Here is a 17,151-nt window from a genome sequence, read left to right as displayed (position 1 = left end):
GTGACCCAGCATATCAACAGGGACTGTTCAATCTGATGGAGGCTCTGTAATAGTTTGGGGCGTATGCAGTTGGAGTAACATGGGAGTCCTGATACGTCTAGGTATGACTCTGATAGGTGACACGTACCTAAGCGTCCTGTCTGATGACCTGCATCCATTCATGTCCATTGTGTATTCCGACAGACTTGGGCAATTCCAGCAGGACAATGCCACACTCCACACGTCCATAACTGCTATAGAGGGGCTCCAGAAACATTCTTCTGAGCTTAAACAGTTCCTCTGGCCACCAAACTGCCAAGACATGAACATTATTGAGCATATCTGGGATGCCTTGCAACATGCTGTTCAGAAGAGATCTCCGCCCCCTCGTACTATTACGGATTTATGGACAGCCCTGCAGGATTCATGATGTCAGTTCCCTCCAGAACTACTTAAGACATTAGTCGAGTCCCTTCCACGTCCTGCTGCGATATTTCTGTGTGCTCGCGTGGGCGCTACACGACATTACTTAGATGTACCAGTTTCTTTGGCTTTTCAGTGTATACTACAGGTAGTGTAGCATGCGATTACAACGCATTCTCGCACGTCTTTCAACCATTCTTCGAAGTGAACCACCTATTCTTTCAATTAAATTTGTCTCCATTCGGACTGCCCTGGTCACGTGGTTCTGTATAATCTGCACATTATCTATGGGTTGGAAATACACCAATGCCTTTAAATGTCCCCGCAGTCAGAAATCCAAAGGATTCAGATCCGGTGAAGGGGTGATTCCATTCTACCACCTTGAATGAAACTCATACCTTCCGGGAGGCATTTAACAGCCAGTCTTATGGTCTGAGTCCCTCTCTTACTACAGATCATTTTATACACGATTTTCATGTGACGTCACTGAGATGTTGTCCAATGTCATCTGTTGACTAATTTTTGCACGCTTTTTTAGTTTCAAGTCTCCTGTCACTTCAGGCTCGTGTCTCAATTATTACTTCTCTACCTGCATTATTCCGTGGGCCTGAAACAGCGCCGTTTGTCTTACACAACATAGTGAGAAAATCCGATTGTACGACGACAGGGTATTATCAACAACTTTCGACAAGACCTGAGTATTGTGTCGCCATACCAAAGATCCAGTTGTGTTTAAATGGACGGTAGCAGATGCTGGCAGCGGGCCAATTCATCGTGCATGAAACAGAGTGGTGATGTACAATCGCACTAGCCGTAGAAAATGGGTGGTACCACTTTGTCTTTCTGCAATAATAACGTTCACCAATATCTCTGGTAATTAATTCATCGCCCGGAAGTCGGTGCTATACAGCACTTGTTAATCTGTTTGTAAAGTGTATGGCGCAATGAGTCTGTCGCCGATCGTAGATTCACTGTCACCGACTATTCATTGATAGCGAAACCATCTTGATGCCAAACCTCCGTGATTGCTACAGGATTTGCATCGGGGGATTTGCATCTGGCCATATGTGCGTGTTGTGGTATTTTATCATACCACCTCGTGTGTATCCTACACTTGTGTGTCCCAACTAATCTGTTAATTCAATAAAGGGTATGAAATGCCGGACCATACATCAACAGGACATACCACCATAGGAACTTTTCTTCTGGGTTTGACTAATACTGCCTCCTGTAGGCACACGTGACGCGCTTTTTTAAACAGTGTGTATACATGCTGCGCACGCTGCCCTGTGCCATTTTAACAACAGAGCTGTAGAGCCAGCGGCCGCGACCGCGCGTACAGTGGAGCGGGCCGCGGTTCGCCATTTCCCTGCGGCGGCGGCGGCAGCGCCTGGGGTATTCCGGCGGCGTAGCGCAGTGATTAGCTCTGTGGCGCACGCACAGCCCTCAAACAGCGCAGCGCAGCGCCGGGCCGCTCCGCGCGTGACGGAACTCGTCGCCCGCTTCCAGGCTCTGCTACCGTCCATTCACACACAACTGGCTCTTTGATATGGCGATCCAGCACTCAGGCCTTGTCGAAAGTTGTTAGTAATACCCCGTCGTCATACAATCAGATTTTCTCAATACAGAGGGGTCCAAAAAAATGTATCCACCGTTTAAGAGTCCATAACTGGCGAACTAATTGACGGAGTTGTATCATCTTTGGTAGTGTAATAGTTCGTAGTTCCGGCAATCACCACACAAGCGTTGTATTGCGTAGTTTTATTTTGTCAGATGACAGTCGCCAGATAGACAGTGTTTTGTTCTTAGTTGCACCTAGTTACTCGAGTAAACATGGCAGGCGCAAGACTTACAATCTATGAAAGGAAGTCAGTTTTGAAGTGGTATTTTAAGTACGAAAACATTAATGAGGTTCAACGGCCATGGAGAAATGAGTATCAAGCAGAGCCACCGATAGGTTTAACGATTCGTCGCATTCGAGACAAATTTGGAGCCGAAGGCTATGTTAAAGATGTACACAAACAACGATCTGGACGACCTGTAACAGCAACAAGTCCAACTAACTCCCGTCGTGTGTTACAACAATTAACTCGCTCACCACAGAAGTCTGTGAGACAGTGTGCCCGTGAAACTAGAGTGAGTCGCAAAGTGTTCGCTGAATTTTGAAGACAGTAAAGTGGAAGTAAACGCAATGAACGAGGACGACCCAGATCGTAGAATGGTGTACTGCGAGTGGCTTGCTAACATGGTGCGCAACGATGAAGAGTTTGCAGAGATGATTGTGTGTTCTGATGAGGCACGGTTCAAACTCATTGGTACAGTAAATCGCCACAATTGCATCTACTGGGCCACCGAAAATCCGGACGACCATGTACACAAAGCCGTTAATTTGTCGGGAGTAAATGTGTGGTGTGGGTTGTCTTACCGGGGCCTAATGGGGCCATTCTTCTTTGACGGTACAGTTACCGGTGAGGTGTACCTTCAGAAGCTTCAGACATCCATTTTACCTGTCATGCGAGATTTGTATAGAAACGGAAGAGTTTACTTTCAACAAGATGGTGCCCCAGCCCACTACCAGAATCGTGTTAGGGCGTATCCCGACGAAAATCTACCAGGAAGATGGATAGGCCGTAGAAGTGCTGTGGAGTATTCACCACGTTCCCCAGACCTAACTCCTCTGGACTTTTACCTGTGGGGAACACTAAAGGACGTCGTTTATCGACAAAAGCCACGCACATTGGATGAACTTCGAGAATCCATCGTACATTCATGTGCAAATCTCCAACTGAACACGTTGCAGTCAGTAGTTCGTGCTGCAGTTCGGCGGCATAGTTTGTGTTCGGATGTTAATGGTGACCATTTCGAACACATACAGTGATATCTTTAAGTTGGACTTTACGATACACTTTCACCAAATATGAGACAACTCCGTCAATTAGTTTGAAAGTTATGGACTTTTAAACAGTGGATACGTTTTTTGGACCCCTCTGTATATTCTGTAAGACATACGGCGTTGTTGCAAACCCACAGAATAATGCAGGTAGAGAAGTAGAACTGACATGGGATTTGAAACCAAAAAGGGTGCAAAAATTGGTCAACAGATGGCATTGGACAACAGCATGTCAGTGACGTCAGATGAAAATCGTGTATAAAATGAACTGGAGTAAGAGAGGGACTCAGACCACACCTAGACTGGCTGTTAAACGCCAGATGTGTGGATTCCGATACCCGGGCAATCGTGGGATTTGTATCGGTGTCTTATAACTCGTTTCACCTCTGACAGTGTTTGGAATGAGAAATACGACGAGCTGCAACGTGGTTCGGAATCCACACAAAAATGTAAGTCCATTAATGGATGTGATACCCTTGATCACAATGACTTTACTCGATCATGTTTTACACAGGCATATATACCCTCAAGCAGCCTATTTTCTGTTACGAAATCAACTCACTCATATGCCTCTCGATGAGATTGATGTTATTGCATTATTTTCATGAATGGTAGCTTAGCTAATACTAGCTATCACCGTCACACGGTGCTCTTTGTTTACGAGTTTTATTACGATGTTCCATAAGTTACGAGGTGTCTCTGACTGAACCTACGACTTACGAAGTGTGCAGGAAATCGACTTGTTTACGCAACGCCTTTAATTGTTTAAATGTAAAAGTGGTCTCGCTACATTCCGGCATTTAGGATTACAATATAAGGCTACTACTTCTTAATGTGAATCATGGATATGTGAAAGCTAATATCTGCATTCATATTGCTCCTTTGTTCATAATCCAGACAGGCTTACTGCGTGAATTAAACTGTACGTCATAATAAATTCCGTCACGTAAAATCTAAAAATGTGACCTTGTTCATCATTCCCACACAAACAAACCAAAGGCAATATGTTTCACAAATTTAAAAACCCTGAAATATGTATTCAGTTGATCACAGGTTGGGAATTGCTTTCACGTAAAAAAGACCTATCTCTACTAAGGGTGTAACTGATGAGGGCACTTCCGTACCAAGAAGGAGGATCGGAGTTTAACGTTCCGTCGGCATCGAAGTCATCAAAGTCTGAGTACAGGCTTGGAACGTTTCAAGGATGGGAAAGCAAATCAGCCGTATCCTTTCAAAGGAACCATCCCTGCACTTGCCTAAAGTGTCTTAGGGAAATCATGGGGCTGGCCGCGGTGGTCTCGCGGTTCTAGGCGCTCAGTCTGGAGCTGCGCGACTGCTACGGTCGCAGGTTCGAATCCTGCCTCGGGCATGGATGTGTGTGATGTCCTTAGGTTAGTTAGGTTTAAGTAGTTCTAAGTTCTAGGGGACTGATGACCACTGATGTTAAGTCCCATAGTGCTCAGAGCCATTTGAACCAGAAATCATGGAAAACTCAGTTCTGAATGGCCGGACAGGGACTTTACGTAATACGTGCAAACATGTACAATACTTATGATTGTGCGATGTGCCACTATTAAGTTTTCGAAGTTAAGCTCACGAGAAGCAGCAACATTGGACGTGAAAGACAGGAAATGAATAATGTGTTGGACGTGGCTGGTCATAGAATGTACGACACCGTCATACCTTACGATCAAAACATGAAACTTTGCTACAAAGAAAAGACATGCTAAAACTTCCTGGCAGATTAAAACTGTGTGCCGGGCCGAGACTCGAACTCGGGACCTTTGCCTTTTGCGGGCAAGTGCTCTACCAACTGAGCTACCCAAGCACGACTCACGCTACGTCCTCACAGCTTTACTTCTGCCAGTACCTCGTCTCCTACCTTCCAAACTTTACAGAAGCTCTCCTGCGAACCTTGCAGAACTAGCACTCCTGAAAGAAAGGATATTGCGGAGACATGGCTTAGCCACAGCCTGGGGGATGTTTGCAGAATGAGATTTTCACTCTGCAGCGGAGTGTGCGCTGATATGAAACTTCCTGGCCGATTAAAACTGTGTGCCGGCCCGGCAGAGCACTTGCCCGCGAAAGGTAAAGGTCACGAGTTCGTGTCTCGGCCCGGCACACAGTTTTAATCTGCCAGGAAGTTTCACATCAGTGTACACTCCGCTGCAGAGTGAAAATCTCATTCTAAAACACATGCTGCTATAAAAAAGGGACCGTGGGAAAGTGAACATTATTAAGTTCTACGCTAATCTAGAGTAAATCGTGTTTGGAATTTTGCATGTATTTAAAATTGTACTTGTGGAATTATAATTAAAAAATTATGAAAATTCTGCTATTTGACCTATTCCAAAAACCTCATGAGAGAAGCTTACAACATATCAAGAGATGAAACAGAGAAATTTTTGCAGAAATCTCTTGAATATTTTCTGAGAAAAAGGAACATACATTATTTTTTTAATATAAAACTTCAAATTTCATTAAAAATGTTGAATATATATAATCAAAGGATTTTATATGTAAATGCGTTACTTTCATGTAAAGTGCGGTACAAAATTTCATTGCCATATCTCCGAAACTGTGGATCTGGTGCATTTTTGAAACAGTGTGTGTTTTTCATCAACGTCCCCCCTTAACGTGACCACCTGCCAAAAAAGTGAATAACCATCTTTTGCAGCGCAGTCCGCTGCGAGAGACCGCTGCGAGTGGTGCAGGAAGAGGACCAGCGAGGTTGTGGAACGTACCGACAAAGATATGGATTTCCTATGTGCTCTTGACTTGATAGGTTTTCACTCCATAACACATTTTTTTTTAAATATTCTATCGTGCCGAGGAAAAACTAGCTTCATAGAGGGTTGGACATAGTCCCCAAGGCTAGATGCATACATGTGCTGATGCATTATGTTTTCCATAGCGACAAGAGCAGCCAGGGAATGTCAAGAAAACATTCTCCAGACCATAACGCTACCCCCTTCGTCCTGGATCCCTGTGATTTCGTATCTTCTCGCGTTACGCCATTTTCCCGATGGGAATAAAACGTGATTTATCTGAAAAAGCCACCTGTCGCCGCTCAGAGTGAGTTCAGTTGCAGTATTGCTGTTCAAATTCCAGCTTTAGTCGCCGATGAACAGCAGTCAGCATGGGAGCATGAACCAGTTGTGTGGTGCAGAGACAGTTAGTTGATCAGCAGCAGCGCCTGTATTCACCTGTACACACCTCTGCAGCCGTCGTTCACCCTTGTCATCTAAGCCCCGCGGCGTACCACGGCAACACGTCTACAGTTTTCAAACGTAGAGCACTTGCCCGTGAAAGGCAAAGGTCCCGAGTTCGAGTCTCGGTCTGGCACACAGTTTTAATCTGCCAGGAAGCACGAAACCCAATGCTAATGTCTTTTTCGACGTCAGATAATCCGCTTCATCTCCGCATTACCAAAGTGACTGCACTGTTTTCCGCATCCCCCGACACACCGTCAGTGCTGGCACCAGACGTCTGTGAGTGGTTGTTCCACGTTGCCGTCGAACATACGTGGTGGTCACAGTAATGTTACTGGACAGTGTAAGAATCTAAGCGTTACGTAAAACCAGAACCGACTGAACCGAACTGTTTTCATACGATTAATCTTGCAGACAGGTCATACTTAAAGCAATGGACTCAATAATTCAACTGACACTTAAAAATTCAATCAACTGAGCGTATTGTTTTCCAACAGCTTATCGAATCGACTTTTTCATTTAGTTGCTCCCCTCATCAGATAACCTCTTGCTCCCTGTGTTTCGTCCGTATTACACCACTGGACATTAAAATTGCTACACCAAGAATAAATGCAATTGATAAACGGGTATTCATTGAACAAATACATTATACTACAACTGACATGTGATTACATTTTCACGCAATTTTGGTGCATAGATCCTGAGAAATCAGTACCCAGAACACCACTGGACATTAAAATTGCTACACCAAGAATAAATGCAGATGATAAACGGGTATTCATTGGACAAATACACTCCTGGAAATTGAAATAAGAACACCGTGAATTCATTGTCCCAGAAAGGGGAAACTTTATTGACACATTCCTGGGGTCAGATACATCACATGATCACACTGACAGAACCACAGGCACATAGACACAGGCAACAGAGCATGCACAATGTCGGCACTAGTACAGTGTATATCCACCTTTCGCAGCAATGCAGGCTGCTATTCTCCCATGGAGACGATCGTAGATATGCTGGATGTAGTCCTGTGGAACGGCTTGCCATGCCATTTCCACCTGGCGCCTCAGTTGGACCAGCGTTCGTGCTGGACATGGAGACCGCGTGAGACGACGCTTCATCCAGTCCCAAACATGCTCAGTGGGGGACAGATCCGGAGATCTTGCTGGCCAGGGTAGTTGACTTACACCTTCTAGAGCACGTTGGGTGGCACGGGATACATGCGGACGTGCATTGTCCTGTTGGAACAGCAAGTTCCCTTGCCGGTCTAGGAATGGTAGAACGATGGGTTCGATGACGGTTTGGATGTACCGTGCACTATTCAGTGTCCCCTCGACGATCACCAGTGGTGTACGGCCAGTGTAGGAGATCGCTCCCCACACCATGATGCCGGGTGTTGGCCCTGTGTGCCTCGGTCGTATGCAGTCCTGATTGTGGCGCTCACCTGCACGGCGCCAAACACGCATACGACCATCATTGGCACCAAGGCAGAAGCGACTCTCATCGCTGAAGACGACACGTCTCCATTCGTCCACGCCTGTCGCGACACCACTGGAGGCGGGCTGCACGATGTTGGGGCGTGAGCGGAAGACGGCCTAACGGTGTGCGGGACCGTAGCCCAGCTTCATGGAGACGGTTGCGAATGGTCCTCGCCGATACCCCAGGAGCAACAGTGTCCCTAATTTGCTGGGAAGTGGCGGTGCGGTCCCCTACGGCACTGCGTAGGATCCTACGGTCTTGGCGTGCATCCGTGCGTCGCTGCGGTCCGGTCCCAGGTCGACGGGCACGTGCACCTTCCGCCGAGCACTGGCGACAACATCGATGTACTGTGGAGACCTCACGCCCCACGTGTTGAGCAATTCGGCGGTACGTCCACCCGGCCTCCCGCATGCCCACTATACGCCCTCGCTCAAAGTCCGTCAACTGCACATACGGTTCACATCCACGCTGTCGCGGCATGCTACCAGTGTTAAAGACTGCGATGGAGCTCCGTATGCCACGGAAAACTGGCTGACACTGACGGCGGCGGTGCACAAATGCTGCGCAGCTAGCGCCATTCGACGGCCAACACCGCGGTTCCTGGTGTGTCCGCTGTGCCGTGCGTGTGATAATTGCCTGTACAGCCCTCTCGCAGTGTCCGGAGCAAGTATGGTGGGTCTGACACACCGGTGTCAATGTGTTCTTTTTTCCATTTCGAGGAGTGTATATTATACTAGAACTGACATGTGATTACATTTTCACGCAATTTGGGTGCATAGATCCTGAGAAATCAGTACCCAGAACAACCACCTCAGGCCGTAATGACGGCCTTGATACGTCTGGGCTTTGAGTCAAACAGAGCTTGGGTGGCGTATATAGGTACAGCTGCCCATACAGCTTCAACACGATACTACAGTTCATCAAGAGTAATGACTGGTGTACTGTGACGAGCCAGTTGCTCGGCCACCGTTGACCCGACGTTTCCAATTGCTGAGAGATCTCGAGAATGTGCTGACCAGGGCAGCAGTCGAACATTTTCTGCATCCAGTAAGGCCCGTACAGGACCTGTAAAATGCGGTCGTGCATTATCCTGCAGAAATGTAGGGTTTCGCAGAGATCGATTGAAGGGTAGAGCCACGGGTCGTAACACATCTGAAATGTTTTCAAAGTGCCGTCAATGCGAACAAGAGGTGACCGATACGTGTAACAAATGCGAGTGGTCTAAGGCGCTGCAGTCATGGACTGTGCGGCTGGTCCCAGCGGAGTTCGAGTCCTCCCGCCGTCCGGGGTGGCCGAGCGGTTCTAGGCGGTACAGTCTGGAACCGCGTAGCCGCTACGGTCGCAGGTTCGAATCCTGCCTCGGGCATGGATGTGTGTGATGTTCTTAGATTACTTAGGTTTAAGTAATTCTAAGTTCTAGGGGACTGATGACCTCAGAAGTTAAGTCCCATAGTGCTCAAAGCCGTTTGAACCATTTGAGTCCTCCCCCAGACATGGTGTGTGTGTCTGTTCTTAGGATAATTTAGGTTCAGTAGTGTATATGCTTAGGGACTAATGACCTTAGTAGTTAAGTTCCATAAGATTTCACACACATTTGAACATTTTTGTAACCAATGGCACCCCATACCATCACGCCGGGTAATAAGCCAGTATGGCGATGACGAATACACGCTTGCAATGTGCGTTCACCGCGGTGTTGCCAAACACCATCATGATGCTGTAAACAGAATCTGGATTTATCAGAAAAAATTACTTTTTGCACCCAGGTTCGTCGGTCTGTCAGGCAACGTCAAGGGTAACCGCAGCCATCGTCTCCGAGCTGATAGTCCATGCTGCTGCAAACGTCGTCGAACTGTAAGTGCAGATGGTTGTTGTCTTGCAAACGTCCTCATCTGTTGACTCAGAGATCGAGACGTGGATGCACGATCCGTTACAGCCATGCGGATAAGATGCCTTTCACCTCGACTGCTACTGATACGAGGCCGTTGGGATCCAGCACGGCGTTCCGTATTAGCCTCCTGAACCTACCGATTCCATATTCTGCTAACAGTCATTGTATCTCGACCAACGCAAGCAGCAATGTCGCGATACGATACACCACAATCGCGATTGGCTACAATCCGACCTTTATCAAAGTCGGAAACGTGATGGTACGCATTTCTCCTCCTTAAACGGGGCATCACAACAACGTTTCACCAGGCAACGCCGGTCAACTGCTGTTTGTGTATGAGAAATTAGTTGGAAACTTTCCTCATGTCAGTATGTTGTAGGTGTCGCCACCGGCGCCAACCTTGTGTGAATGCTCTGAAAAGCTAATCATTTGCATATCACAGCATGTTCTTCCTGTCGGTTAAATTTCGCGTCTCTAGCACGTCATCTTCGTGGTGTAGCAACTTTAATGGCCAGTAGTGTACATTCAGGTATAATTTCATCAACTAAACCATGTAAACCATGGACCGGAAGTAAGAGATATACACTACTGGACGCCTAGCAGGTAGTAAAATCAGGATCCGTATATACGCAGGGGAAACTCCTGCCGTAAACACGAGCGCAACCTCCGGATTCGTGTGTCGGCCCGGAATTAGCAGAGTTTTGGTCGTTACACAGACAGCGTTAGCGGTGCGCGGCAAGTTAACGCCTGTCCGGCCTAAACTGGTTGCGAAACGGGAACAGGAAAACTCGCTAATCATCACGGTAGCGGCACTCTTCCCCGGAGGGTGGAAGGGGTCCAGATTAGCGCTGCTGTCGCGTCCGCAAGGTGGCGGTCCGGGCCGGCGCTGCCGCCCCAATTTCTGGCCGCCGCCCCTACCCCGCGCCACAGCACGGAGCGCCCTCAGAGGGTCACCTTAATTAACGCCGAGCCACGTCACCCGCAAAGCCGCCAACGAGAACCTGCGGTCAGCGGGCAAGGGTACTGCAGCGCGCGCCCGCCGCCTTCCTGTTGCGGGCGACCAATCTTTTTACAGCAGAGCAGCAGACGCGTTGACGTTCGTCAGTGTACTGTAAGGGGGAGGAATTTGTCCATGTTTTATACTTAAAACCCACTTGGAGGGCGATAACAGAGAGTAGACAAAGATACTGAATTCGCTCTTCTGAAACTGTGTCACCGTGGAAGATCGTAATGTCGAAATAGCAGATATTGAGACAAGTGATAGTGAAATATATGAGCAGCTGCAGTCGTTTAATAGCGTGGGAAGGCGTATGGACCAGTATCAACTCTGATCTTCACCCCCTCCCCTCCTTTCCTCCATCCTTTTCCTGGGCTACCTCTCTGCCACCCTTCCATCCTCTTTTTTCCCCACTTACCCTCTCTCTGCCCCCCTTCTCTCCGCTGAGTCCTTTCGCATTTCCCTCCTCTGCCATTTCCCATTCCCTCTGGCATCTGCCCTGCCCCCCCCCCTTTCGTTTTTCCTCTCCTCCCTCCTTGTTTGCCCCCCTCATCTGTCCATGTCCCCCCCCCCCCCCTCCCCATCTGCCCTTGGCTATGGTGTTTCATCTTTGTGCCGACATTTTAGTGCAGTGTTTACAGCGAGTGTTCAGTGTTGTGTGTCTTTTCCGAATTGTTTTTATATCTCTTGCGAACAGAAACCAGACTGTCGCCATGTTTTTTAATTTTCTGTCTACTGTGTTACCTGTCTGCTTCCTGTGTATTTTATTAGCATTGCCAACCCTTCGCTTTATGTTTTAACTTTCCACAATTTTCCGTCGTTTTACCATTTAAGTCACCGTTTTATCGCCTGCTTTTAATGTTTCTTATCTTCTTCTTACGTTTTAAAAAGTCTGTAGGCTGCAGAGCAGCGTACTAAGCTGCTGCCAGCCCGCCCCTTCGGGGGGAATTGAAATTCAATAAAGGACAAAAAAAATATGGACCAGATGAGACATCTGTGAGATTCTACAGAGATTACGCGAAAGAACTTTCTCCACTTCTAGCAGCAGTTTCCAGTAGTTCACAGGACCAACGATGGGTGCTGTAACGCCCCAAGGACAGAAAACACCAATTAACAAACTGTGTGAAAACTTAAAGTAGCGAAGCAAGTCATCTTGACAGTGATAACAACTATTGGTGATAAAAAAGTTAATTATACTGGTAATGTTTTGATTAACAACTATAACACTTAAATACTGAGAGTAACAAACAAAAGAGGAGATAAAAAGAAAGGGTTGTCATGCATTATCTTTGCAACATCTATAGAATAAATTTAAATTCATATGAACGAAAGTTAAATCCAAAGAGGTAATTCGGTCAAAGATAACATTTACCGTGGAAGAGAGTTACGTCCGCATCGAAAAGGATATTCAATGTGCCTACAATGCAACTCGGATGCGAAAATGTTTAGTTAGTTGCTCTTGACTCGCTCTAGAGTACTATTGCGATAGTCTTCTGGAAGCAAACGCTATGTGATTGTTTCAGTTGGGAAAGTTCGATAGTTCGGGAGAGAGAGACTAAAGCCGTACTCAGTCATTCGACTGAATAAAGTAATCTTTAAAGTTATCAACGCGACGGTGATTTTAATTGAGTGATACTGATTTACTGGACTTAGCCTTCGGACTGAAGAACAGTTGCGAACTTGATAGTATTGGATCAGTGACACGAAAACTATTCGTAGTCTTGAGTGGGACACAATAATACAAAGTCATGAAGAAAAACAAGTACGCCGTTCAATAAAAGTTGTTGTCAACGTCACGATTACTGGACTGAGCCGCGCGGGATTAGCCGAGCGGTCTGAGGCGCTGCAGTCATGGACTGTGCGGCTGGTCCCGGCGGAGGTTCGAGTCCTCCCTCGGGCATGGGTGTGTGTGTTTGTCCTTAGGATAATTTAGGTTAAGTAGTGTGTAAGCTTAGGGACTGATGACCTTAGCAGTTAAGTCCCATAAGATTTCACACACATTCGAACATTCGAACTGGACTGATGAGAAGTTAATCTGGAATGACATATCGGTGTGTGTGCGTGATAGTGACAAACAATTAATTACAAAAAGATTAATAAACTATTAGTCAAGAGATAAATCATATGTGCCGCGTACATGCCTCAAGGAATAATATTACGTTTGTTCATACTAGTTATTGAGTCTTTTAAACATTTTAAGTGACTGTGTGAAGACAGGAATAACAGACAGTGAAAGGGGGATAATATAAAAATCGGCATTACGGCATGTTAGGACGTTAAATCAACATAAGTGATCTCTGGAGTTACGTTGGATCTTTGTTAATAATTTGACGTAGCAACGGCATTACGAATACCAGTTATCAATTCTCGCTAAGGATGATGTGAAAAACGACCGTAATGATAGGATTAAGAACCAAGATTTCACTGCTCAACATAACTAACCGGGCATAAGATAAAAGATAAACAATTGATCAGTTAACACAAACTGATTAGACTATTACGGACGAACAATAGAATATTTCTTAACTACGCGAGGAGCTGTTTTTTACGAGAGTTACAGGTGCTGTTCCACGTCATACTGACGAGGACGAACATCATTACGAGTCGCTCCTCCCGACGAGAACAGGAGGAGGGAAGGGACGTCACAGTACCTAGCGACTATAAACGAAATTTTTGATAACATTCAATTACAGGAAAGACCGTAGGACAGATGCGCATAAATGTAGGCCTATATCGCAGAGGTCAGACTGTTGCAGAATTTACAAGAAAGTTCGTTGCACATATCCACTATAGGCCTATAACGCTGACATCAATCTGTTTTAGAACACGGGAACATGTTTTATGCTCACGTGTTTTGATGCCCACATTTTATGATGCTTTTGGAGAACTAAGACGTTCTCTATAAAAGTCAACATGGAATCTGCAAACAGACACCTTGCGGAACTCAGCTCGCTCTATTGCTCCATGACATCGCACGTTGTTACCGTGTTTCTCGACTTCAGGAAGGCATTTGATGCAAAGACGCTCTGTCGTTTTGCGAATGAAATACGAGCTCACGGAGTATCAGAATACATTTGTGGCTAGACTGAGAACTTCCTTGCACATAGAACTCAATATGTTGCTCTTAACGGAACAAATTTTACAGCTGTAAAGGTAATTTCAGAAGTACCCCACTGAAGTGTGCTGTTTCCTTTAAATACAACTGTTGAATGGAATACGTCGGAAGCCCTATGAGGCTGTTTACAGAGATTCGGTTGTCTAAAAGGAGGTAGAAACGTCAGAATGACTGATAACTGGTGCTGCGATTAGTAATTGATCTTGGACGTAAATCAATAAAGCATAATTTGTGTAAACAGGCGAAGAGACCCAGTATTGTTGCACTGCACTGTTGGCGGCAGATAATTGGAAACAGTAACTTTCGTGAAATGTCTATGAGTAACCGTCTGGAGCGACCTAAAATGGAACGACCACATAAACCAAAATGTAGGACCAGCAGATGCCAAGCTGAGATTTTAAAGGAGAAATATTAGTATAGTGCAATTCATCCTTAACAGAAGTGCCTCATAAAACACTTGTTTGACCGCTTCTTAAATATTGGCCAATTGGCCATCAGTCTGGAACTCTGTCGGCCGTTGTAGCCGAGCAGCTCTAGGCGCTTCAGTCTGGAACCGCGCTGCTGCTACGGTCGCAGGTTCGAATCCTGCTTCGGGCATAGATGTGTGTGCTGTCCTTAGGTTAGTTAGGTTTAAGTAGTTCTAAGTCTGGGGGACCGATGACCTCAGATGTTAAGTCCCATAGCGCTTAGAGACATTTGAAGCATTTGAACCATCTGGAACTCTTACCAGGGTGGGGTAATAGTAGAGATACACAACATCCGGTGAAGAGCGCCACGTTTCTCTCAAGGGATCGTTTAGTCAGCGCAAAGATTTACGGAGATGCACAACAAATTCTAGTAGCAGACTCTACAATGGAGGCCTTTTGCATCACGAAGAGGTTTCCTATTGGAAATTCCAAGAGAGTACGTTGCATGAACAGTTGGACAACTTTTTACTTTCTCTCATATATGTCTAGTGAAAGAAAAGAAAAACACAGCGATAAGATCCGAGAAATTAGAATACGGAGGTATACCGACAGACATTCTTCCCACACGCCCTCTGCGAATGGAACAGGGAGCGGAGGTTACCGATAGTAGAACCAGAAGTATCTTCCACCACACACCGTGAGATGGATAGCGCAGTATAGATGTAGATGCAGGTCTAAGAGAAGAAGTCGTTCGATATTGTACTGAATCTTCGAACTCAGACCAAGTTACGGTCAGAACCAAGTACTTTCGAAAATAATTGAAAGATTCGACGAATATAGAATTCCACCGCCTAGAACACAGTGTTGTTGCAACAAGACGAAGTTTTCAACGGAGGTTTAATGTAACCAAAGGACCGAAAAGCGATACAATAAAGGATCTGTTTGAAAAATTTCAACGGACTGGGAACGTGACGGATGAACGTGCTGGAAAGGTAGGACGACCACGTACGGCAACCACAGAGGGCAACGCGCAGCTAGTGCAGCAGGTGATCCAACAGCGGCCTCGGGTTTCCGTTCGCCGTGTTGCAGCTGCGGTCCAAATGACGCCAACGTCCACGTATCGTCTCATGCGCCAGAGTTTACACCTCTATCCATACAAAATTCAAACGCGGCAACCCTTCAGCGCCGCTACCATTGCTGCACGAGAGACATTCGCTAACGATATAGTGCACAGGATTGATGACGGCGATATGCATGTGGGCAGCATTTGGTTTACTGACGAAGCTTATTTTTACCTGGACGGCTTCGCCAATAAACAGAACTGGCGCATATGGGGAACCGAAAAGCCCCATGTTGCAGTCCCATCGTCCCTGCATCCTCAAAAAGTACTGGTCTGGGCCGCCATTTCTTCCAGAGGAATCATTGGCCCATTTTTCAGATCCGAAACGATTACTGCATCTCGCTATCTGGACATTCTTCGTGAATTTGTGGCGGTACAAACTGCGTTAGACGTCACTGCGAACACCTCGTGGTTTATGCAAGATGGTGCCCGGCCACATCGCACGGCCGACGTCTTTAATTTCCTGAATGAATATTTCGATGATCGTGTGATTGCTTTGGGCTATCCGAAACATACAGGAGGCGGCGGGGATTGGCCTCCCTATTCGCCAGACATGAACCCCTGCGACTTCTTTCTGTGGGGACACGTGAAAGACCAGGTGTACCGCCAGAATCCAGAAACAATTGAACAGCTGAAGCAGTACATCTCATCTGCATGTGAAGCCATTCCGCCAGACACGTTGTCAAAGGTTTCGGGTAATTTCATTCAGAGACTACGCCATATTATTGCTACGCATGGTGGATATGTGGAAAATATCGTACTATAGAGTTTCCCAGACCTCAGCGCCATCTGTTGTTGAAAATTGTAACTACTGTAATTTCGAAAGTTTGTCTGCCTGAAAATGTACTGTTGTCCCAAGCATATTGCAACAAACGGTGTATTTCTATCGCTGCTCGTTTAGTTTTTATTGCTGTTTCAAATATACCGGTCATTTTTGAAACACCCTGTAAATACTCATAAATGAAACTTAGCGCCTTTAACTAAGTGACAGAAAGCAATAGTATTCGGTTATAAGATTTGTGGTTAACGTATTCTGCATGGCAAATTGTAAAAATGAAATATGATGTGTCGTAAAATTACTATTAGGAGGGTGAATGGAAGATCCAGATTTATTTAAGGTTTTTGGATGAATATATTACATCTGCAAAGGAAATCGCACATAAGACGCTAGTGTGACCAATTCTAGATTATTACTCTTGTATTTGCAGTCCTTATCAAGTAAGGACAATCACAGCCATCAAACGAATTTAGTGGTCGCTGCTAGAATCGTAACAGGTCGCTATAGCCCTTAACAAAGAGTGTACGAAACGCTAGAGGTACTTAAATTTGAATCTTTGGAAGATCATTATGCTGCTACCATCCTTAATCTCCCCTAGGTACCATGAGAATGGGGTAAGACAGAACTTGGTTGGATGTACATAGACAGTCATTTCTCCCTCCCTCAATACAGATAATGAATAAGAAAGAAAATCTATAACACTGGTACGATTTCCATTCCACCATGTACGGTGCAGTGGCCTGCCCAGTGTGTGTGTATATGAAGAATGAGCTCCATGGAATGTTAATACATGCAAAAAATAACATTTATTAGAGCCTTATCATCGCTCACTATCAGATTCTTGTGGTTGGAGATAA

The 17,151-nt window shown here is 45.9% G+C and overlaps 1 protein-coding gene and 1 non-coding gene across 2 annotated transcripts in view; one reads left to right on the top strand and one right to left on the bottom strand.

Moving 5' to 3' along the window:
* The window catches only part of LOC124775865, a 748,131-nt gene that overhangs the window by 271,476 nt on the left and 459,504 nt on the right, over positions 1 to 17,151 (top strand). The window lies entirely within an intron of this gene.
* On the bottom strand, positions 5,047 to 5,121 carry Trnal-caa. Its single transcript has one exon. It is a non-coding gene; the product is annotated as a tRNA-Leu (tRNA).

Source organism: Schistocerca piceifrons, chromosome 2 (genome assembly GCF_021461385.2).
Source record: "Schistocerca piceifrons isolate TAMUIC-IGC-003096 chromosome 2, iqSchPice1.1, whole genome shotgun sequence".
Taxonomy (NCBI): domain Eukaryota; kingdom Metazoa; phylum Arthropoda; class Insecta; order Orthoptera; family Acrididae; genus Schistocerca; species Schistocerca piceifrons.
The sequence above is the reverse complement of the archived record's forward strand: the minus strand, read 5'-3'. Positions and strand labels throughout refer to the sequence as shown.